The sequence below is a fragment of the Xenopus laevis genome, chromosome 9_10S (assembly GCF_017654675.1).
Source record: "Xenopus laevis strain J_2021 chromosome 9_10S, Xenopus_laevis_v10.1, whole genome shotgun sequence".
NCBI lineage: Eukaryota > Metazoa > Chordata > Amphibia > Anura > Pipidae > Xenopus > Xenopus laevis.
The window spans coordinates 36,786,735-36,810,608 of record NC_054388.1 but is presented as its reverse complement, the minus strand read 5'-3'; the positions used below and the strand labels follow the sequence as shown (position 1 = coordinate 36,810,608).

The 23,874-nt window shown below is 41.3% G+C and overlaps 1 pseudogene; it reads right to left on the bottom strand.

The window, feature by feature from the left end:
• Positions 1 to 12,557: 12,557 nt before the first annotated feature.
• LOC121398780 overlaps positions 12,558 to 23,874 on the bottom strand; it is an 18,569-nt pseudogene continuing 7,252 nt past the window's right edge.

Below are 23,874 nucleotides of genomic sequence, written 5' to 3'. Positions count from 1 at the left end.
ATCCAACTAGATTCAATTGACTTGGTTCAAGGCTCAAGGCAAGGGAGGCAAGGGAGCTCTTCAAGCTTCAAGAAATAAGAACTGGAAGTGTAATGGGATCCAACTAGATTCAATTGACTTGGTTCAAGGCTCAAGGTAAGGTAGCTCTTCAAGCTTCAGGAAATAATGAACTGGAAATGTAATGGGATCCAACTAGATGAAACTGACTTGGTTCAAGGCTGAAGGCAAGGGAGCTCTTCAAGCTTCAGGAAATAAGAACTGAAAGTGTAATGGGATCCAACTAGATTAAATTGACTTGGTTCAAGGCTCAAGGCAAGGGAGCTCTTCAAGCTTCAGGAAATAAGAACTGAAAGTGTAATGGGATCCAACTAGATGAAACTGACTTGGTTCAAGGCTCAAGGCAAGGGAGCTCTTCAAGCTTCAGGAAATAATGAACTGGAAGTGTAATGGGATCCAACTAGATGAAACTGACTTGGTTCAAGGCTGAAGGCAAGGGAGCTCTTCAAGCTTCAGGAAATAAGAACTGAAAGTGTAATGGGATCCAACTAGATTAAATTGACTTGGTTCAAGGCTCAAGGCAAGGGAGCTCTTCAAGCTTCAAGAAATAAGAACTGGAAGTGTAATGGGATCCAACTAGATTCAATTGACTTGGTTCAAGGCTCAAGGCAAGGGAGGCAAGGGAGCTCTTCAAGCTTCAAGAAATAAGAACTGGAAGTGTAATGGGATCCAACTAGATTCAATTGACTTGGTTCAAGGCTCAAGGTAAGGTAGCTCTTCAAGCTTCAGGAAATAATGAACTGGAAATGTAATGGGATCCAACTAGATGAAACTGACTTGGTTCAAGGCTGAAGGCAAGGGAGCTCTTCAAGCTTCAGGAAATAAGAACTGAAAGTGTAATGGGATCCAACTAGATTAAATTGACTTGGTTCAAGGCTCAAGGCAAGGGAGCTCTTCAAGCTTCAGGAAATAAGAACTGAAAGTGTAATGGGATCCAACTAGATGAAACTGACTTGGTTCAAGGCTCAAGGCAAGGGAGCTCTTCAAGCTTCAGGAAATAATGAACTGGAAGTGTAATGGGATCCAACTAGATGAAACTGACTTGGTTCAAGGCTGAAGGCAAGGGAGCTCTTCAAGCTTCAGGAAATAAGAACTGAAAGTGTAATGGGATCCAACTAGATTAAATTGACTTGGTTCAAGGATCAAGGCAAGGGAGCTCTTCAAGCTTCAGGAAATAAGAACTGGAAGTGTAATGGGATCCAACTAGATTAAATTGACTTGGTTCAAGGCTCTTCAAGCTTCAGGAAATAATGAACTGGAAGTGTAATGCAACCAAGCAGCACTTTAAAAGGCAAGATTGTGACATGATGATATCATAGTTGAGATAGAACAGAGCAAAATTAAAATATAATACAGATGGCATAATCTATGCCCAGTTTTTGGAGGCATCAAGAAATGTACCCAAAAATGAATAATGTAAATTGTTAATTCTTGCTTTTTTTCTTTTGCTGCATTTAAACATGGACTTAACTCTTTTTCATAGTGCGGGTCATTTACAGAGACCCAGATTGAAGTGCAAGAGCCAAAAGTGCATACCGTTTAATGCTCATTCACTTACAGCCAGGGTTTGGCTACACTTTGCGCCTCCTGTCAGATTTTAAAAATCCAGCATGAAGTGCAGAACATAGCACCAGCAGACACAAAGCAGCCATATCATTGGCAGGAGGTAAATACAGGGCTCCTGTAAAGATTTGTCAACCAGACACCTTAAGACTACTAGAGAAAAAACCCACAGGATATCCAGCCGACACCGATCTTCACCAATGCCCTTTTCGGGCCCTGGAATTTCTGCTGTCGGATCGATAGAGGAGCTTAGATTCCAGAGAGAAGATTCCAATAGCATGGGACAAACAAGGATTAGGCAACGGCGCAGTCAAAAACAGGCAATAAGTCAGGGCAGGCAGCAGGAAGCGTAGTTAGGAACAGGCACAAGGTCAAACCAGGCAGGAAACACAAATACACATTCAGACTAGCGCCAGCATCAGGACATGCCTTGTATACGCATGTGATAAGATCGGGAACCAGCACACCATGAAGTAAGAAGACTCTGTTGTGGCCTCTGCCTACTGGCACTTCTTAACTTGCATGTCTGAATAACTCAGAGATCCCCAGAGATACCTACAGTAATTCTCCTACATGATGTGCAGGATGCAAAGTGACATATTGAAATCATTTTTTTTTTACTTTGCTGTCTGCCCTGTAAATAACACCCCTGTTGGTTTTCATACGTTTAATGTTTTGGGAGTGTTTTTTCTGAAGAAAAAAATAAACAACACTGTTAGTCCCAGACTGAGACCAGAACGGGAGCAATTGCTTGTGCCAAATGAAAATTGTAGGAACGAGGAACATACTGAGACAGTGTTTGTCTAATAAACTGCCTCAATTTACAATGCTCAGTCCAGAAGCTATAGCAAATGCCTAAGAATCTGCAGTAAGCTGCCATAGACTGATGCTTAATATTTATCCTGTGTGGGGCTGCTTGGGCCTTTGTATCACTGTTTAAAAGGAGAACTAAAGCTTAACTAAAGAAGTAGCTAGAAATGTTGTACATTATGTTTTGTGCTTCTGCACCAGCCCAAGGCCATCACAGCCCTTTAGCAGGATAGATATGTGCCCCTAAAGATGCCCCAGTAGCTCCCCATCTTCTTTTCTGCTGATTCACTGCACATGCTCTGTGTTGCTGTCACTTACTGAGCTTAGGGACCCACTCACAATATACAGTACACATAGAATGGAAAAGTCAAAATATAAGACTAATTCATAATTATATATATATATATATATTTATATATTATATATATATATATAAAAGGCCTAGCAAGGAAATAAATGCACACACAATAAATGTGGAAGTTGAATAAAGAAATATGGAATAACAAAGCAGAATATAGAAATATGGAATAACATAGTTATCTTAGCCTTGTCTGCATGGAGTTTTGTCTCATCTCCTCTACACTAAAGCTCCCCATACACGAGACGATTCTTCTTGCCGAACGACCGATTTTAGGGAAGTCCGACCAATCCTTCGAAATTATCGTGCAGTTAGTGGGATTCGAACAATCGTACATCTTACGATTTTTCGACCAACATCTGTCAGGAAATTGATCGGCCAGGTCAAAAAATCTTTGTCGGTCCCAGTGCAATCTATCTATGTTTGCAGGGCCAAGCAGGCAGCTCCCCGCTGTTTTCCTGGCAAATTGGTCTTTTTAGTTGATGGTCAATTCGTATGATCGTACGATCGTTCCGAGAAAATCATGGTCTCACGATGAGGATCTGATCTTTTAAAAATCTCAACATCTATGGCCAGCTTTAGACAGAACAACTAAAAATTATGTTTAGTCCTTCCTAGAACCCTTACACCTTGATTCAGATGCAGGAAAGCCATAAATTCAACTTCAGAATAAGGAACAGAATGGTTATTACAGTATATATTGTACAATGCCCCCATTTACAGGGCAGATATCTGCACCTCCAGAAATGAAGAACAAACATTACAAAGCATTAAGCTGTGACTTTTATTGATAACGGGAGCTTTTCTTGTTACACAGCTTACCATGTTGTGAAGACTCAGCTTCCTTTCTGATCAGCAGCCTGGGGAGCGCAGCCTGGGAGGCGACTTTTTCGGGCTGGAGGCTGGAATGGATTTCGTAGTGAATCAGAACACCAGGCTCAATGCATGGGGAATATTGCTTCCTTATCAAAGAACTGCAGATGGTGCTGGAGGTTGGACAAGATTGCAGATAGTGAAGAACCTTCACCCGAGCCATGAAGCAGAAATGAGACAAAATTATTTGGTTAAGAAGTTTGAGAACTGCACACAATGCCCTAATATTGATTGGCAGAAGAGCAGCACAATATAGTAGGCCAACAGGACTCTGTATGCTCTGTGTATGTGTTTCTATTGCATATGTGTCTAGAACATCTGTGCATTATACTGTATTATACTGTATGTGCCTGTGTATAGGTTATTATTATTGTGTGTGCACTTGTTTGTGTATGAGTGTACATGTGTATGTATTATGTGCTCATGTTTTGTACTGTGTGTCTGCCAATATGTATATTTGTATATGCTCTGTGCTGTAGCCATGTGTTCAACTTATTGACTTATTTATTATGAAACCATAGATAATGTACTTGTGCCTTGCTTAGAGTTAAGCTGTATTCACCCCAGTCCTGGTAAAATCGAAGAGGAATGTAAATCATTGCACCATGGCTGGATGAAAGCCAAATGAGGGAAATCCACCGCTGTGCTTCCATTCAATCTCTGCCATAAAATCCAGAGACGGCCGTCGGTGAGCAGTTAGCAAATCTGTATCAGTAATAAAAGCCTATAAAACACTCAGAAGGACATCCTTTTTGAATACACAGATTTTCCTGGAAGTCTAAATCGTGGATTTGAGATAAAATCGAGTTATTTTTAAACAAAGTATCTCTTAACTATATGGGGGTTATTTATTAAAATCCGAATGTTAAAATCTCAAAAAAATTTTAGTTTTTTTTCACTAGAAAATTAAAATTTTTAGAGGAAAAAAAACATAATTTTTTTTTAGATTTATTATAGCCCAATGCTGCAAGAAGCCCATATCTGAAAATCATCCATCTCAGACCTGTCGAGGTACTGTAGAAGTCAATGGCATAGTCACCTCAATTTGAAGTTTTCGTGGTCTGTACTGGGTTTAGCCCGAATTCGGGAAAAAGCCTGATAAAGCCCAATAAATTCGAGCGATTCAGGTTTTCTCTCCAGTTTTTCCACGATCCGATTGAATCAAAACACTCAAATGATACAGAGGATCTTACAATCTTGTCACAGGAGGCATCCGTGTGCTGATCTGCTCCTGGTCGGATGGAAAAATCAGTCAGGAAGGTCCATCAGTGGTCCCTGTATGGTCTGGAAGCACCAAATCAGCAGCTTTTATCAGCCTCTGTATGGCCAGAGTTACCAGCTCTGCAGAAGCAAAGTCAGCAACTAATAGTGGCCCATGTATGTGTGTTCAGGGTTGGACTGGAGCATTTGAGGCCCACCAGGTTCCAAACTTCCGGGGGCCCAGAGAGCATGTGTGAACGCCGGTACGTGGCGCGCCATACACTTTTTTGATTGGGCCCAGCAGATCAGGGGAGCGGGTCTGGGCCTGCGGGGGTCCATGAGGGCTGGGGCCCACAGGGTTTTTCTCTGTGTCCCGCTGATCCAGTCTGACCCTGTGTGCATTGGGTTCCTACTCCACAGTTAAATATGAACACCTTTTTCTGGGCAGTCTTGAATGGTGAAGGCATAATAGCAAAACATGTTTTGAACCCCATTGTTTTATAGAGTAGGTGCTGCCTGACCAGCATTAGTAAGCTTCCCCACCCAATTTAATATATAAAAATGTTCATTTATGTATTATCTGTAGGAGAGACGAGCCGAATCTAATTGGACTTCTGTAAAGACAATTCTTCTTCTAGGTGGCCACAATACATGTGTAATCAGAATATCCCGATCAGTTCACCAAGCGCTTTGATCTTCCATTACAACTGCATTCTCCTTGAGAAGAAACACAAACCCTAAAATCATCCTTTATTCAGGAGAGCAAACAGGAAAGGAAAAATAAGGGCTGCATTATCACTAGCTATAGGGGATGAAGGAAAGTATAAAAATAAGTTCATTTCAAAGTGTAGGTGCAAACAAAAACATCTTCATGGTTTAGAGCAGTGATCCCCAACCAGTAGCTCGTGAGCAACATGTTGCTCCCCAAACCCTTGGATGTTGCTCTCAGTGGCCTCAAAGTAGGTGATTATTTTTGAATTTCTGTTTTGGAGGCAAGTTTTGATTGCATAAAAAACAGTTGTACTACTAAACAGAACCTCCTGTAGGCAGCCAGTCCACATAGGGGCTACCAGTAGCCAATCACATCTATTATTTGGCTCCATCCAGGAATATTTTTCATGCTTGTGTTGCTCCCCAACTCTTTTTACATCTGATTGTTGCTCACGGGTGAAAAATGGTTGGGGATCCCTGGTTTAGAGTGTCCCAAACCCCTCCATCCTGGGCCTTAATCATAAATGATTCTCTGGAGGCAGCTAAAAATGAAGCAGCATTCTATATACACAGCATCTCATTTCCTTGTGCCTGATCCATTTGGAATTTGTGTGAATACGGTCCAGTGAAACTACCCTAAGACAAAACAGGAGCAGGAATTATCATTAAACATCTTCCCTCCAAATCCAATCACTTAGAACACACATCAGCACCGTGTCCTACACGAATCCTTATTGATTTTATCTTTTGTGCCGCTCTGGGATTTAATGAGCCGTACGCTGAATTGTTTTTTTTATTTATTTGCTCACCAATACACTTTCGATTTTCTTGCAGCCATTTATCTCAATATCCCTCAGTTTCTGTCTGTCAGCTTGTTTTCTTCCCTCGCTCCTCGTCTTTCCGCATTTCACTGTAGATACAGTTTGGCCCCTGGCACCCCATATATAATTACATCACAAGGATTGTTATAAAGAATGATGCAGGTCGCAATATTCTGCAGTGTGCTGCATCTGTGATTTTCATGAGTATACTGGTCTTTTGTTTTCATTTCAAGTATTATTTTGGCTGCTGGATGCAAATTGTACAGCGCTGGGTATGTTGCTGGCACTGTATAAATAAATGATGATGAAGTTTTACTGCAGTTTTTAGATTTACTGTTGATCAGTACATCAAGCAAACAATAGCATTTCATGATAAATCTGTGATCTTTGCCTGAGCTGGCACAAGCTCTCTTTCACTGGTGTTATTAAAAGGCTATTCTGATTAGGTTTGATTACAGCCCACATTGGTATAAAGAGGAAGCCGATAAGAATCCATGTAGTTCTAAATTACCTGATTTAGAGACTCCTCCTGAGCCTGCAGTTTATTTATATGTGTATGGATCCCTCTCAAAAGCCTGAATATCTGGTTGAAAATCTATAGGGCACAATACTGGAATTGGTGAGGGATGCACAAAGATACCACCCCCACTTCTTTATTTATGTGAAATAGAATCCTCTCAGGGAGATGTAGACTTTTTTTTTTATCCCAGAACTTTTTTATTTTAATACCAGACCTTTCTTTTGCTCCACCCCACTTCTGCATGCAAATAAAATGGAGAGATTAAAAATCACAAGTTGAAAGAACATATAGAAGATAAAAGGAAAAGTTTGCTAGACCATAGTATTAGTGATGTGCAGGATTTCCCCGACCCGCAGCCGACCCTAACCTGAGTTCCTTTTATAGACCCGCTCCGCCGATGATGTCATAAAAGGGGCAGGGCGAGCAGGCGCAGTGTCTATAAAAGACGAACCCGGAAGATGGAAGCCAGCATTGACAGTGGCGGGCAGGGAGAGCAGGAGAAGAGCTCAACCCGCACCCACCTGCGATGAAGCATACGAGGTCGGCCAGAACCCACCCGAACCGTGGGTCCCGCAGATATCGGGTCGGCCTGCACATCGCTACAAAGTATATCAATTCCAGATATCATGGGCCTTCCTGGAGGGTTTAATAAACCCTTTAGGAAGGCCCATCATATCTGGAATTGGGTCACTGACCTCTGGTCTGTCTGTCTATATTGATTTATTTTTAGTGAATAAATAGTGAATAATGTGACACAATGGATGCACTTTTGGCTTTTTCAGAGATCTAGTGAGATCCAGATTGTATTCTTGTAACGCTGGACATCACGTCACTTGATACCTGCATTGACCACAACTTGGTTCTAGATGCAGTCAAATTATTCTTAAATCAATTTAGCACCTTGACTTGGGCACATGGAACTCTTTTTTATTACACTGTACTGAATTTATTTTAAATTATAATTGTTTTACTTTTGAAAACCTTTTTTTATAGACAGCCCCGGTGAACAACTATGGAAACTAATTTTGCTCCTAGCTATGCAGGGTTATTTATGGGCTTTTGGGAGGAACAATCCATCTGGTTGAATTCTATCGCCCCCATATTGTTTTTTGGAGGCGTTACATAGATGACATAATTATGATCTGGAGGGGCCCTGAACCCCTTCTGAGGGAATTCATTAATCAATTGAACCTGAACGACAAAAATATAAAACTCACCTCTACTATAAGGGGTCGAAGTGGTATTTGTAGACCTAGTGATATCGGTTGCAGAGGGTCGTATTCACACAGCTACCAACTTTAAGAAAGTAGATGGGAATTCATATCTGTTATAGACAGTTGTCATAAAAAAGTCTGGTTGGAGAGCATTCCATAGAGCCAATTCATGAGAGTTAGACGGAATTGTAGTAGAAAGATTTTGATAAACAGATTAATGATATGAAAGAGAGATTTATAGAGATAGGCTATGCGGAAGAAAAACTACAGGGAGACATAGAGAAAGTTAGAAAGACTTCAATTATCGGTTCTGAAAAAGAAAAGTAGCAGGAATAGTGGCAAAAGAAAAGGTCCATGTCTAGTGACTAAATATAGTAGAGATAGCTGGAAGGTATTTAACATCATTAAGAAGCATTGGCATATCCTTTTAGAGGACAGAATATTGGGAAAAATCTTAGATGAGAAAATGAATATTATCTTCAAGAAGGCACCTACTATTAAGGTTAGAATAGCTCCTAGTCAGTTGAGACAAGTTAATAGTAATTCTGTACACAGCTCTTCTAGTTTTCTAATGTGTAAGAGAGGACAAGGTGCTCCAGAATTAAATGTAAAGTAACTCACCATACAGTGAAAGTGGTCCGGGTGCACCAGCCCCAGACCCCCAGCTTTAGGGAGCGGTACAGCAGAAGATAAGGAAGCAGAGCTGTCCGGCACTCAAACGGATCCACAGGACCGGAGAAATAAAAATATCTTTTAACTGAATATCTCTGGTCCTGTGGATCCGTTTGAGTGCCGGACAGCTCTGCTTCCTTATCGTCTTCTAGTTTTCTCCCACAGAAGATAAAAGTGGACATTGTGCCAGATGTAGTTGGGTAAAAAAGGGGGGACATTTTAAATCTCATACTAGTTCTAAAAATTACGAGATAAAACGTTTTTTATAACTGTCAGTCAAGCTATGTTGTCTATCTTATCCAATGCACATGTAATTTGCTATATACAGATCTGCATATTTTAACGAACATATCTTATCCATACATGGGGGTAATCTGAAAGATCTGAGATTTATGGCTATAGATGGGGTATCAAAATGGAAAACGGGAGGAGATAAGGATAAAGTACTAAGATGCAAAGAACAGAAATGGATATTTGATCTAAGTACTCTCTGCCCAAACAGTAGGTTTGAACTGGCACCATATCTATAAGATATTTATTTTCCCTGCTTATGTGGAGACAACTGTTATTACTATGGGAAATATGTATTGGTATGGCCCCTTTAAGAGCTGGGGGTATTTATAGCGACTAATAGGTCACCCTTTCTGAATCTGCTTGATAAAGCCCAAGAATGGCGAAACGCATCGCAGTAACAAGAACAAGAGGAGTTTTGGCAGTCTAAGTTACAAGTATCACTGCCAGTGTCTTCATCTCAAAACCTCCCCATTGATTGACTTGGTGTGACCGAGGGAAAGAAGCACCGGAGTTCTGCGTTCCGCAGTGGAACACACGAGCTGACCTTAGATTGTAAACCACACTGCAACAAGGACTTAGGTGCAGTATTTATAGAGTATAGTTTCTGTAAGGAGCTGCAGAAATATTTAAATACCTATATAAATACCTCCATAAAATCCATGTAGATGGAAAGGTCACTCAATACCAGTGTCGGACTGGCCCACCGAGATACCAGGAAAACTCCCGATGGGCCCAGGTGTCAGTGGGCCCTTGTGCTGCTAAACATTTGGCCTATTTCATGGTCATTCCCTATTTCTTTGAGAGCAAAGACTCTAAATAGATGGATTAATAGATTATAGTATGCAAAGAATAGAGACTAGGAGAATAGAGGTTGAGTGAGGGGAAGAAGAATAATACTGATAGTGGTCCCCTGGTCTAACCTTTTAGGGTGGGCCCCTGTTGTCCCAGTCCAACACTGCTCAATACCTGGCCAAGCAGTCGGATAACAAATATGGCCGCAAGTCTATGGAGGTCCTTTAATTCCAAGCAAGAGCCCATATTCTTGCTAACTTTGTGTATCACTGCTGTAGTAGCACAGAGTATAGGCAATCAGCTATTTGTGTTCCCCTATGTAGATAAAACACTGCTACACACACAACAGATGGGCTTAAATAAATAATTAGATGCCAAACACTAATTGCTGCAAGTGGATGAGAAATAATTCAGAACACCTGACAGATACACACAAATACAGCAGGCTTACTTGGAAACATTACTGTTCATTGTAAGGACCACTAGTTGGGCTTTTATAGGTCCAAAAAGTAAAAGGGACCCCTAGAGCAAAAGTGGTTATGTTCTGAGCCTTTATAAATCTTGTCAGATGATCAGACAAAGACTGTTGTTAGTGGCCAGGGCTGGCTTGGGTTTTGTACTGTATTTTAAGGTACATGTAGCAGTGTGTGTGTATTTTACCCATCCATATGACTGCATCTTGCTATATGCCAGGCTTGGAGTACCTTTTGGTTATGTTTAGAGGAAAGGTCTCAGTGTTACAGTAATGCACTTCCCCATTACACCAGTTCTTGTAACTGCTTAATAATCAAATGGCCTTATTATTTTTGTTTCCCTTCCCCTTTCTCTTCCTTCTTGGGCTTTTGTGCACATATTAAAAATAAATATTTACAAAACACAGACAGTCATAAATAGACAACAAACTGACTAACTCATAGATATAAGCTTTAGGCATGGAACGAGCTGACCCAGATACACACATGCACCTGTACCCACACCTCTAGGGAACAGGCTGAGTTCAGTATATATAAGTAACACATAGCTTGTAATACAAACACTCCACAGTGGTCCCTCATTACAACATCATAATATACTGATTAAAGTGATAAGTGATAGTAAGAGCTGCACTTACTAATCCACAGTAGTGGGTATTACACTTTGCTCCCAATTTCATGGGGATACGTACTTTGGGATAGGTGTTAGTGGTGTTAAAATTAAGTGTGGGGTGTGATTATCCATAGCAATAGTAATCTATTGTTGCTTGTAAAGCCAGTAAGAATGACATTACATTATTGAGAAGGGTGGGCGGTCCGGTTACATATTTAATTAAGGGGAATTAGAATTTACAGTCACTCGTGGGGATGTTATATTTAGAGTAGGCCGTTTCCTGCTGAACTATAGCCAAATAGGGTTAAATATAAGAGAACTAAAGAGTCAGTACGACAATTTAAGTAAAGGTTTAAGAGCCCAAAAGAAGTAGGTGAGACCGTTGTGCTTGCCTCAATGATTTTCACATGAGCAATACAACTAATGGAAATCGTCCCCCTGAGTGCAAGTTTAACAAGATAAGATATATAAAAGATGCAGAGAGTACTAGCAACATTTAGGAACATTTTGTATAGCACCAGGATGGACATAGTTCCATTATTGCTTTTTGTTACTGTTTTTAATATAGTTTGTGTACTAAAAAATATGAAGAAGTATTGAGTGAAGTTTGGTTTATTATTGTTTCTTTACTTCAATATTTTATTTACTATGTTAATTATTTTCCTTTGGAATGTGTGCTTTTGAGTATATATTTATAGATATTTGTTTGAATCTTTGGCATGTTATACAGCATTGTATATTCTTTTCTTTTGTTATCTTGACATACTCAATCTGCGTAATATATTCTATTGTGTTTATGGAAAACTCAATTAAATTATTGAAAACAACAAAAAAAAAAGAAGTATTGTAACAACTTACAGTCCTGGTGGTCTAGTGATGCGGCGGGGATGCCCGCCACGCCGCTCCGCTTCATCCACACTGCCGGTCCCTTAGGGCACGCGCGCACTTCCGCAATTTGTGTGTGCATTGGCGCTGGTGTGTTTACGTCAGCGCGCAATGGCACGAATTTCAAACAGTACTTAAGGGACCTTTGTAATTGTAATCATTGCCCGTTATAGTTTTCCTCCTAGTGAGTTCCTGGCACCTCCGTGCTGTTTAAAGCTTCTGCGATTTGATTCCTGTTGTGACCCCTGCCTGTTTTTGACGATCCTGACTTCTGTAATCCTGACCCTGCCTGGTAACTGACTCTCCTGTTTCCGTATCCCTTCTGACTGATCTCCTGGTTTGACCCTTGCCTGTCTGACTCCGCTTGTTGTCTGCCCGCATCGACCCGCCCTGATTTGACTATGATTTCTGCTTACGCCTTGTACTGCAACCTTCAGCCCAAAAGACTTTGCTTTACGTTCGTGCCCCTTTGCTTGTCCAGAACCTTTTGCTTGGCACCTCTCTTAATAAGACCTGGCGGCATGCGATTAGCAGAGGGCTCCTCCCAAGGTGAAAGGCGGCTGTTAAAGGCTGAAGAAAGAGCCGAGATCAGGGTGTTTAGCATTGGTTCTGAATTTAGGGTGCCGACCGTGACACATATTTTATACACTCTGACTGGATGTTTCCCTAATTGAATTTTTAATTGATGTATAAAAATGACTCTAATCATGTGACATCATTGTAGCTGGGGGTTTTCCCCCCAGTGCCTGATTGAAATTAAGTGACATGGTACGAGTGGCAAAGACGCCCAACAGTGCACCGTAAAAATGGCCAAGGACAGGGCCTTTCCCCGCTTTTTTGAAATAAAGCGCATGCAGGGTGCAGGGTAAAACCGAGGAGGATGAGGAGAGGGAGGCTAAAGATCAAAAGAAGAAAAAGAATGTGAGGATAGAGGATGTGCAGTACACAGGCAATGTTTACATACTAGTGGTAAGTCTTAGTAATGGTGAAGTATGTCAATCCATGTTATGCCCCAAAACATCAATTTATATAGTCTACATAATCTCTATACAAATAGATTAATAACCTAATTATACTGTACTGTACTTTGCAGGTCTTGTGTAGCACCTTGATGGCCAGCAGTGATCTCAAACTTAATGCTCAAGCATCTGTTCCACAAGCAGCCACTACTGAAGTGAATAACAGGGAAATTTTGGGCCAAAAACATGCATTTCATTGTCTTTGGGCCAAAATTCCTCTATCACATGTAAGTCTATGGCAGGGAGCCTGAGCAGTGACAAGTGATTCTCAGTAGAGCAAACATCTGCTGTTCCACAGGCTTAAAGGGGAAGGAAACCTAGTCGGCGCAAACCCCCCACCCCCCTCCCGTTTGTTGCCCACCCTCCCTCCTCCCCCCTGGCCTACCCGTCCCGCTGGGCAAATGCCCCTAACTTGTTACTTACCCTTCTGCGCAGGTCCAGTCCAGGGAGTTCACAGACGACATCTTCTTCCACGCGATCTTCTTCCTGCTGTGAACGGCGTTTTGGCGCATGCGCAGTAGGAGCATTTCGCCGGTACGGATCTACTGCGCATGCGCCAAAAGTCAACCGCATGCGCAGTAGATGGTACCGGCGAAATGATCCTACTGCGCATGCGCCGGTCAAAAGCAGGAAGAATATCGCGTGGAAGAAGATGTCGTCTGTGAACTCCCTGGACTGGACCTGCGCAGAAGGGTAAGTAACAAGTTAGGGGCATTTTTCCAGCGGGACGGGTAGGCCATGGGGGAGGAGGGAGGGTGGCCAACACACGGGAGGGGGGGTGGGGGGTTTGCGCCGACTAGGTTTCCTTCCCCTTTAAGTCAATAAAAATCCATTGCCCCAAACACATAGTACCACATGGAACTTGCCCCCACCACCCATCCAAAGATCTGTACTTCCTGCTTCTGGGATGTGCTTCTAGTGTTAGAAAAACATGGACCCAAGTATGTGGGCTGACAAGGGTTTTCAATAAACCGCTCTGTCATAAACCATCAACTCAAAGGAAAAATGCTCTGCTTGGCATCTAAGTTGAGACTAAGCCCCTTGCTGACCATAGGAGAGCAACCATAGGATTCACAGAGAGTTAGATTTAGGTACTGGTGCACTAAGTATGAGTGCTTGAAAACTGTGATAATAGCCACTTGAATCTGTGTACTGCACATCCTCTATCCTCACATTGGTCTTCTTCTTTTTCTTCTTCTCGTTCCTCCCTCTTCTTATCCTCCTCAGCTTTAAGTTTCACTAAGGGCCACCAACCCTGCACGCGCTTATTTCGAAAGATGGAGAAGCGGGGAGAGGCCCTGTCCTTGGCCATTTTTATGGTGCACTGTTGGGCGGTCTTTGCCCCTTGTACCATGTCACTTAATTTCAACTCCATGGCCTCTATGGAGAGAAAGGGATTTGGCCATTAACTCTGAACTCTCCCATGTTTCGTATTACAACCTTCACTGTGAGCTGTAACTAGCTGCAGCCAAACAATGATTTATGATATATGTCCTGCCCCTGAGAATTTCCTGGGGAAAATGTATTTTGCTGACACTTCAAAGGTGGCAATAAATATGGCGACACTTTTGTCTTTGGACCACTTCGCTGAATAGTAAACCTGGTGCTAATCGTTGTGTTCATTTATATTTCACCGTATTTAATAAACTGGCGGTAGCATATTTTGTGATAATTTATTGGAGTTTTTGTGTGCAAAAATTGACTGCGGTTTAGTAAACAGAAGCCAATATCTGGAATGCAAAAAGATGGACATTACTGGCATAGACATAAATACGTATATAGATATATTCATAAATACACATATCTAAAAGTCCTGTCCTTAATTTGCCCCTGTTCAGAATCATGGGGTTTATATCTAAAAAAAGTTAGTAGCTTATTGTTTTGTGAGCAAACCAAGTCAAGAGTCAAGTCAAGAGTGAGTTTATTGTCATTTCATCCATATACGTTTGTACAGTACACAGAGAAACAAAACAACATTCCTCTAGGACCATGGTGCTACTCACAACATAGATGTACCGGACAACAGACAAAAAGTGCAAGTGCAAAAATATTCAACTCCTGCAAGACAGGACAGCATAGTGCAGGGACAGGACAAGACAGCAGATGTAATTAGTTAAGTAAATAATGCCAAACATCAGACATGATGGGTGTATCATTGCGATATGATAGTAGTAAGAACATGATAAATAACACGATAAAGTGCAGATGTGCTCATAGAGAACAATATTGTATCCAATGGCTATTTATTTAGACAATAAGGTCAGATGGAGTGTGAGAGAGATCTGTCCGGTCCCTGAGTATTCAGGAGCCTTATGGCTTGGGGGAAGAAACTGTTACACAGTCTGGTAGTGAGGGCCCTAATGCTTCGGTACCTTTTTCCAGATGGCAGGAGTGTGAACAGTGAGTGTGAGGGGTGTGTTGGATCAGCCACAATGCTGGTGGCTTTACGGATGCAGCTAATGGTGTAAATGTCCGTGATGGAAGGAAGAGAGACACCTATGATCTTCTCTACTGTCTTCACTATCCTCTGTAGGGTCTTGCGCTCCATGACAGTGCAGTTCCCAGCCCAGACAGTGATACATCGGCTCAGGATGCTCTCGATAGTCCCTCTGTAGAAGGTTTTGAGTATGGATGGTGGAAGATGGTATTTCCTCAGCTTGTGCAGGAAGTAGAGGCGCTGTTGGGCTTTCTTGGCTAAGTAGCTGGTGTTGTGGGCCAGGTCAGGTTCTCCGCCAGGTGGACACCAAGGAATTTGGTGCTTTTGATGATCTCCACATTAGAGCCATCGATGTACAGTGGCAGGTGGTCACTCCTAGTCTTCCTAAAATCAACAACCATCTCCTTTGTTTTGTCTACATTTACAGACAGGTTGTTGGCTCTGCACCAGTCTGTTAATCGCTGCTCCTCCTTTCTGTATGGTGACTCGTCATTATTGCTGATGAGACCCACCATGGTCATGTCATCAGCGAACTTTATGATGTGATTTGTGCGGTGCGTGGCTGCACAGTCATGCGTCAGCAGTAGAGGACTAAGCACACAGCCTTGAGGAGCTCAGGTGCTCAGTGTGGTGGTTCTGGAGATGATGTTTCCAATCCTAACTGACTATTGGTCTGTCCGTCAGGAAGTCCAGAACCCAACTGCAGAGGGAGGTGTTCAGTCCAAGCAGGCTCAGATGCTGAGGAATGATAGTGTTGAATGCTGAACTAAGTCTATGAACAGCATTCGAATGTAGGTGTCTTGTCCTGCCTGATGGAAATCTGGGTGAATTCAGTCAAATATCTTTTGAGGGTTACAAATCTCAGTCAGTGGCTGGGGACTTCATTGACTAGGGGCAATTCTGAGCTCCATGCCAAGCTGATGCCAACCCCACTTTCCCCTGTAGGGAATGCATTGATCATTCAGAGCACACTTGTGCTGCACTAGAGGAGCTGATTTACAGAACAGAAGTTGGGGTCTTAAAGTTATTAGGGGTGGCATTTTGCACCTTAGAGCTCATGCACAGAACATTAGCATTTGGGACAATGATTTGTGCAGACTGTGCTCTGCCTCTTGCAAAGATCCATTGAAGGATACAGAGTACAGTACTCGCAGGTGCAAATTAGCCCTGTTCTTAAGCCTGCTTTGGGCATGTACTTTTAAGAGTACAGGGCTCTTTAGTGCTTGGGTCCCAGACACTTCTTAGAGAGATAGGGGGTGTCCCACCCAGTGATGTAACAAAGAAAGCATGGGCCCAGGGCAGAAACTGCACTGCCCCCTTCACCACCAGACATGCGCCACACACAAGATCTTACCTATGGGCCTCCCTGTAGCACAGTGTGTTGACTCTGGCAATATGTATTGGGGGGGTAGAAGCAGTTGCACCCCCTGCTCCACAGGTAGTTCCACCATTGGTTCCACCACCTGCCCATGTGCCACCCACCTTACTGAATGCAGTGATGCGTTTATAGCAAGCAGTTCTTTATAGCACAATGGTGGAAAGGTAATAAAATTTGCAAAGAGAACAAGGTTGCAATTAAAAATTTGCATATTACAATGCAATATTCTTCATTAAGCTTTTATTGCATTACAAATCTTAATTGTACTTTGCAAACCTATAGCACCTGCTTGAAGGTGGCGCAAACTTTTGGTGCAAACGAAACAACTTTTACATTAAGAAGTTTTATTACATACACTGCGCACTATTGTAAACTATAATATTTGCAATCGCTATCCTACTGTTGCGTGAGGGGCAAAGTGTTCCCAAATATAAAGTTCACTTTGCAAACATTTATTCGCATTACGCATGAATTGCGAATGATTTTTGCATTAGCGACCCCGACCAATATTACATTCCCCCGTATGACTACTGTATTTTTGAATAGCATTCTTTAGGGTGGTGGCACACGCTGCGAATCGAGAAGATTAGTCGCCCAGCGACAAATCTCCTCTTCTTTGGACGACTAATCTCCCAGAAAATGCCTTACTCCCAGCTATAATGTAAATATCTACGTTGAATAATTCAACGTCTATTTCAGTTTTACAACTGTCCCATGTTTAAACATGATAATCCATGCTACCCACCAAGTAAGTCATTTGCGGATATATGATCGTACTCCCAAACTTGCAGGGCCAGCACAGCCGGTTCTCAGAACTCTGACTCCTCCAAGGAGAAAATGGACTCCTTCTTCTTATACGTGATCTCTTTCTTTGTGGGGAGGTAGTCGAATTGGAAAATAAAGTGCCAGTTGAAGTTGCCTTCTCCAGTGAGGGAATTCAAATGTACATTGGTCTCCAGCTTATCACTGTCTAAGCCTCTTATCCAGCTGAAAAAGCAATATGGATATTTAGCTTGGAAAAATGTAAGTCAGTCCTTTCATTGAAAGGATAATAAACCCAACATATAATATAAGTACTTTGTACTACTGCTTTTTATGTGCCCAGAACATTCCAGCTGATCACGTTATCGTGTGCACAGAACATCAGTCCGAATACATAGATATTAGGGATGCAACAAATCCTTATTACTTGGATTCTTACAAAAATGAAATATTTGAAATTAAATATAATATTTGGCCAAAGCCTTATTTGCATATTCAAAGACTAGAAGGTGTGATATTGCACACAGCCACAAATTGGGGGGGGGGCACCTCGGCCCATGCAGGAGTAATTATTGCCACTGAGAAAGGAGCTGCCATATTTTTTTAGGCTGCACTTTCCGTCTATAGAAATCAGCCCAGCTGTTTGATGCATTAAATCTAGTTTACACCTACATGAAAAATTGTGGAAAATAAAGGTTTGCTCGCATAAAATTGTCCAGTGTGGGCCACATGTGTATATTTCATTACCTTTACGAATGTTCAGCTGCAAAGGTGTGATGGATTCTCCTAGCAAATCCTTCATACAGGGGATGGATTATGTCATATGTTTCCAGGCTGGATTATATTAAAATGATGTCATGCAAAGAAGCCTTCCTAGCTCTTGGAAAGGCAGAGGGCCAAAATAATCCCTTAGGGTTTTAAGCCTGATCTCTAGGCCTCAAGATGGACAGCTGTGTTGTACCTCTGTTTTTATCTTACTTCTTAAGTCTAAGTTCTGGTCACTTGATCAAATTAAAAACAATATCACTTACCCCTTGACATACTGTAGATATTACTTGAAGGCTCTCCAGTAAACGGGTTGACATAGTCTAGAATAACATTGTCAGTATTCCAAATGAACTTAAATTGTTACAATTGTTTATTTGCTTATCTTAAATTGTTGCTAATGTATCTAAGTGCACCTGCCACATATTCTGTGCTCTCTGCCAAAGGCCAATTAAGTTTTAGAAACTTTGTATCTTTTTCTGGCTCTCCAGAGCAGGAGATCAAAGAGAAAGTTGGGGCATTTCACTTGCAATCTGGGACTGCGGGTTGAACTGTCAAAATCGGGACTGTCCCATGAAAAACGGGACAGTCGGGAGGTCTGATATTATATGGATATAAGAAGTGCATTGATCTGCCACCACAAGAATTAGGTGTGCAATAAAGTGCCCTGTGTCTGATTCTACAGGTGTAAAATTGAGCCCCTGACTCATGCACAATGGGAAGATGTATGCAATATTGTTAGCAAGAACAATGAGGAGCTTTTTGATTTTGCCATTTAAGATTACCTAACGCTGTTCCTAGAAACAGTAAATCAAACCTATTGTATATTTTAAATAGATGGCATTGCTGCTTTACTGCATGGTAATAAAATATGGGTGCATCTCTGAAATAAGGGGCAAGGCTAATGTATATCTACCAGTGGCCACCCCGTCACATATGATACGGGACTGGCATGATATAGTTACCTAAGTATATGGTAGTAGACACAAGGTGGTTGAACTAAGTTACTTTAAGGGGCCGATTCATCAAGCTCGAGTGAAGGATTCGAAGTAAAAAAACTTCGAATTTCGAAGTGTTTTTTGGGCTACTTCGACCATCGAATGGGCTACTTCGACCTTCGACTACGACTACGATTTTGAATCGAAGGATTCGAACTTAAAATCGTTTGACTATTCGACCATTCGATAGTCGAAGTACTGCCTCTTTAAAAAAAACTTCGACCCCCTACTTCGGCAGCTAAAAGCTACCGAAGTCAATGTTAGCCTATGGGGAAGGTCCCCATAGTCTTGCCTAAGTTTTTTTGATCGAAGGATATTCCTTCGATCGTTGGATTAAAATCCTTCGAATCGTTCGATTCGAAGGATTTAATCGTTCGATCGAAGGATTTAATCGTTCGATCGAAGGAATAATCCTTCGATCGTAGCATTTGCGCTAAATCCTTCGACTTCGATATTCGAAGTCGAAGGATTTTAGTTCCTAGTCGAATATCGAGGGTTAATTAACCCTCCATATTCGACCCTTGATGAATCGGCCCCTAAATGTATGTTGGAAATTAGGGGTCTTTTCTGTTATCCATGTAATAGAACTTTACATTGGCCGTATAATGTTCTTATTGCATTAATCATTAAATTGAGACTCCAAAGTACTATGTTCTTTATCTTACAAAACAACAGATGTCTTGTCACCCTTGATTTACGTATCGTATTGGAACGCCAGCCCGCAGTTTGCCCGGTGATTGCAGGTCCAGTTTTGTTTCCCCAATCAAATCATCTTATCCCACCAGGTCATACACTTGGATAAAGAGCTCTGACTCAATAGGGAAGGAAACAGCCATTTCAAATACCAACCATGCACAGCAAAAATAGAAAAAGAGATAGTGAGGTTGCTGAGTGAGGAAGTGCGGCAGAGTTTGGCTAAGGATAGTTGTTTCTTTATCTGTTTTCTTACATATGGGTCACATTCTTAAAGTTCCCTGGTGAATAGACAGAACAAAGGAAAGGCAGCTGGATGTCATTAGAGAAGTTTTATTATCCTGGAAATGACAGCTATATATTATGAGGAAATAACAAATTTTATGTGTTTTTCATAGTTTTCTTAAAGTCTCCACCTACTAAAATGTTGGTCTGAAATGACCAGTGCAATATTCCGCGTACAGGTATGGGACCTGCGACTTTCCGGATAATGGATCTTTTCGTAATTATCTTAAGCCTACTAGAAAATCATTTAAACATTAAATAAATCCAATAGGATTGTTTTTGCCTCAAATAAGGATTAATTATATTCTAGTTGGGATCAAGTACAAGATACTGTTTTATTATTACAGAGAAAAATGAAAAAAAATGAAAAAATTTGGAGTATTTGTATAAAACGGAATCTATGGGAGACGGCCTTTCCATAATTCAGAGTTTTCTAAATAACGAGTTTCTGCTACTAGAGCGTCCACCGACTATCAAAGGCTTGCAGGTAATGCTGAGGGGCCTAACGGTGGATACCAGTGTTGGACTGGCCCACCAAAAAAACCTTAGACCAGGGGCCCATTCTCAGTACTGTTATTCTTCCTCTCCTCAACCTCTATTCTCCTAGTATCTTTTCTTTACATACTATAATCTATTATACCATCTATTTAGACTCTTTGTTCTCATAGACATAGGGAATGGCCATGAAATCGGCCAAATGCTTACCCCACCAGGAGTTTTTCTGGTATCCTGATGGACCAGTCCGACAGTGGTGGATACCAACTACTACCATATCTTTAAAAGCCAAACATGCTGGTTTATACTTCCTACTGTAACTGCAATATTGATGGGATTCAATGACTCAATTAACAATAAAAGTGTTCTAAATGTTTAGAACTAGGCGACCTGGCCAAACTGCTTACAGTCCAAACATTAAAGCACAAACTACTGCTAGAGCATTTGGTCCTACCACGCCAGACCTGTAGCATAGAGCAGCTCTGTAGGACAGATCCATTAAATGCTTTAGGAAGACTTATATACTTCTAATATGTCATAACAAGTAACCAATGACTAAATGATAACCCAAGACAAGATCCTGCAACCAAAAACTCTATGTTTTTATTTTAGATGTCTTTCTTTGGCAACAGATAAAAGTTAATCATTTGCTGCAATCTTCTGGCCACTGTTTAAAAGGAAATCTCTACAAATAACACCTGAATCATTTAATGTTCATTCTAAGTTGGTTTGAATGATGTTTTCTTTCATTATACAAAAAGCTGTTTTTGGGTGGTGTTCCTTTTTAATAAGGTGCAGTGAGACACATAAAGCCATAGAATGTCAGTGGAGCAAAGAACTGAGAGCTGTAATACATTTAAGACCTTATTTATCAAAATCCGAATTTTTCTGACTGTGAATAAGAAAAAGTCTTAATGCAACGAAAAAAATTTCCACTAAAAATTCCGATTTTATAGTAAAAAAACAGAATTTGTGGCATTTGGAATTTAATAAATAATCCCTTACTGTCTGACGTCTTACAGAATTTTTGTAAATGAATGAAACAAGTGCAGAGAAAAAGATTGTTAGACACGGCGATACTGCCCTCTATAGCTCATATTCTAAATTTTGGAATTGAACCCAGGCTGCACTTGTCTACTGCTCCTCGTCTACAATGATACCATCATAGCTCTTCAATATTGGTTCAGTATGTTGCTTTTCCACAGACATTATATTTGTATTACTCTAGAGCCAGAACACATTCAGTTCCTTCTTTCCTCGGTCCTAAATAATTTACTCTCCAAACACTGGAATCAGTTGCTTTGGGATATAGCGATCCTTGCTGTTTTTCTCTTGCTCCCCCACTTTCACCACCACATACGGATCCGCTTTTCCATTGGGGTCTGTCTGGGACAACTGTGTTGTCTATATAAAATTAAAAGCAGCTAAACCTGTAGAAAGAGATTCAGAGAACCTGTGATGTCACATGATGCCTGTAGAGTTTGCTGCAAATATATGTGGAGGCAACACAGCAGATCCTATTTGTAGCTAAACCGTGCGATTCTCCATAGACATTATAACCACATCCCCTCTCTAATACATTCTTAGTGCTGTCAATATTATTGTGAAATGAGGTAAATACAGTTGCTTGAAGAAAATGATTTATCTCCAGATTTCTCTATAGAATTCAAGAGAGCTTTCCTGAGATAAAACATGACTTTTTATTTTTGTGTAGTTAAACCATGGCTAAATATGATATTTGACTTTTCTTCTGTCCTTAAGTGCTCCTTTTAGATTGTTTTCCTTACACTGTTTAGGGCAGGAGCACACGGGCAGATTAGGGGAGACTTAGTCGCCTGGCGACTAATTGCCTCTTCTGCGTGGTGACAATCTCCCCGAACTGCCTTCCCCCTGCTATAATGAGAAAACGTCAGCGCCAATGCACTCGCGGAGATTCGATTTCCGAAGTTGTCTCACGAGGAAACTTCGGGCGACTTCGGAAATCGAAGCGCCGCGAGTGCATTGGCGCTGGCGTTTTCTCACTATAGCAGGAGGGGATTGTAGCCCCGCGGAAGAGACGATTAGTCTCCAGGCGACTAAATCTCGCCGAATCGGCCCGTTTGCCCCTGCCCTTAGTTAGTATTAGCTCCAAGCCATAGATGATTAGTAGGAGAATGCAGAATGATGAACTAGAAGGTCCCTTGACTGGCCACAGTTGCAAACTATTTCCTCCCTACTACGCAAAGAACACGGTAGCAGTTCATTTAACATAACAACATCACAGTAACATTATAACATACCAGAATGCACCTCACAGCTAATCTTAAAAAGGTTTAGCATTATTTTCTACTAATAATATTATTTAACTCACCCTTAAAAATGTAGATTCTAACAAGCACTTTGATTGGCCGGTTTCTTGGTACCTCGGAAGCAGAGTAGATATAAAAGGATCCCTGAAAGAGACCATGATAATATTAAAATCCTATATTTTATATTTTGATGAAGGGTGCCCACCCAAGCCAGCATCATGGCTACACTCACATGGGGAAGGCAAGGAGATAAAGTAGTGCAACAGTAATATCTTTGCTATCTTCCAAACCCAATGGAAACACAAGTTCCCTTTCATTCTAAAATTCTTCAGAAACTAGTAATAGCTGGAATCACATGGCATATCATGGATACCATATATTTTCCCATATAGTTGTCATCATCATCATCCAGTGCCTTTCCATGGTGCAAGGAGAATATATACAGCCAGTCTTGGAAGTCATCAAACGCTTTCTCCAGCTCTGACTTATAAATCTATAAGACAAAAACATGTCATTCACACAAGGGAGAAATGCAATTAAGAAAACTGTACTAAGTCAGGAGAGAATCAGGAATGGACACACATGGAGGAGATCTTTGAAAGGAAACCATGACACGCGCAGGAACCATTTCCCAACCCTCCTTAGGCTCACAGTGTAATGCAACCCCTCCCTCAGCTTGTTCCATTGTGAAGTGGATACTGGGATTCTAAGATTTCAGTTAAATCCATAAGAAATTATATTGCAGAAACACAAACAGTAGGCATGGAGCAAGAGTGCAAGTTTAAGGCAGAAAGTGGCAATATTGTTGAACGGCTATGTTCTTTTAAACAACAATAACACAGGTGTACCATATATGTGGCAGTTTTAAATGTTCATCATGGGAAGGAAAGAACTCCAG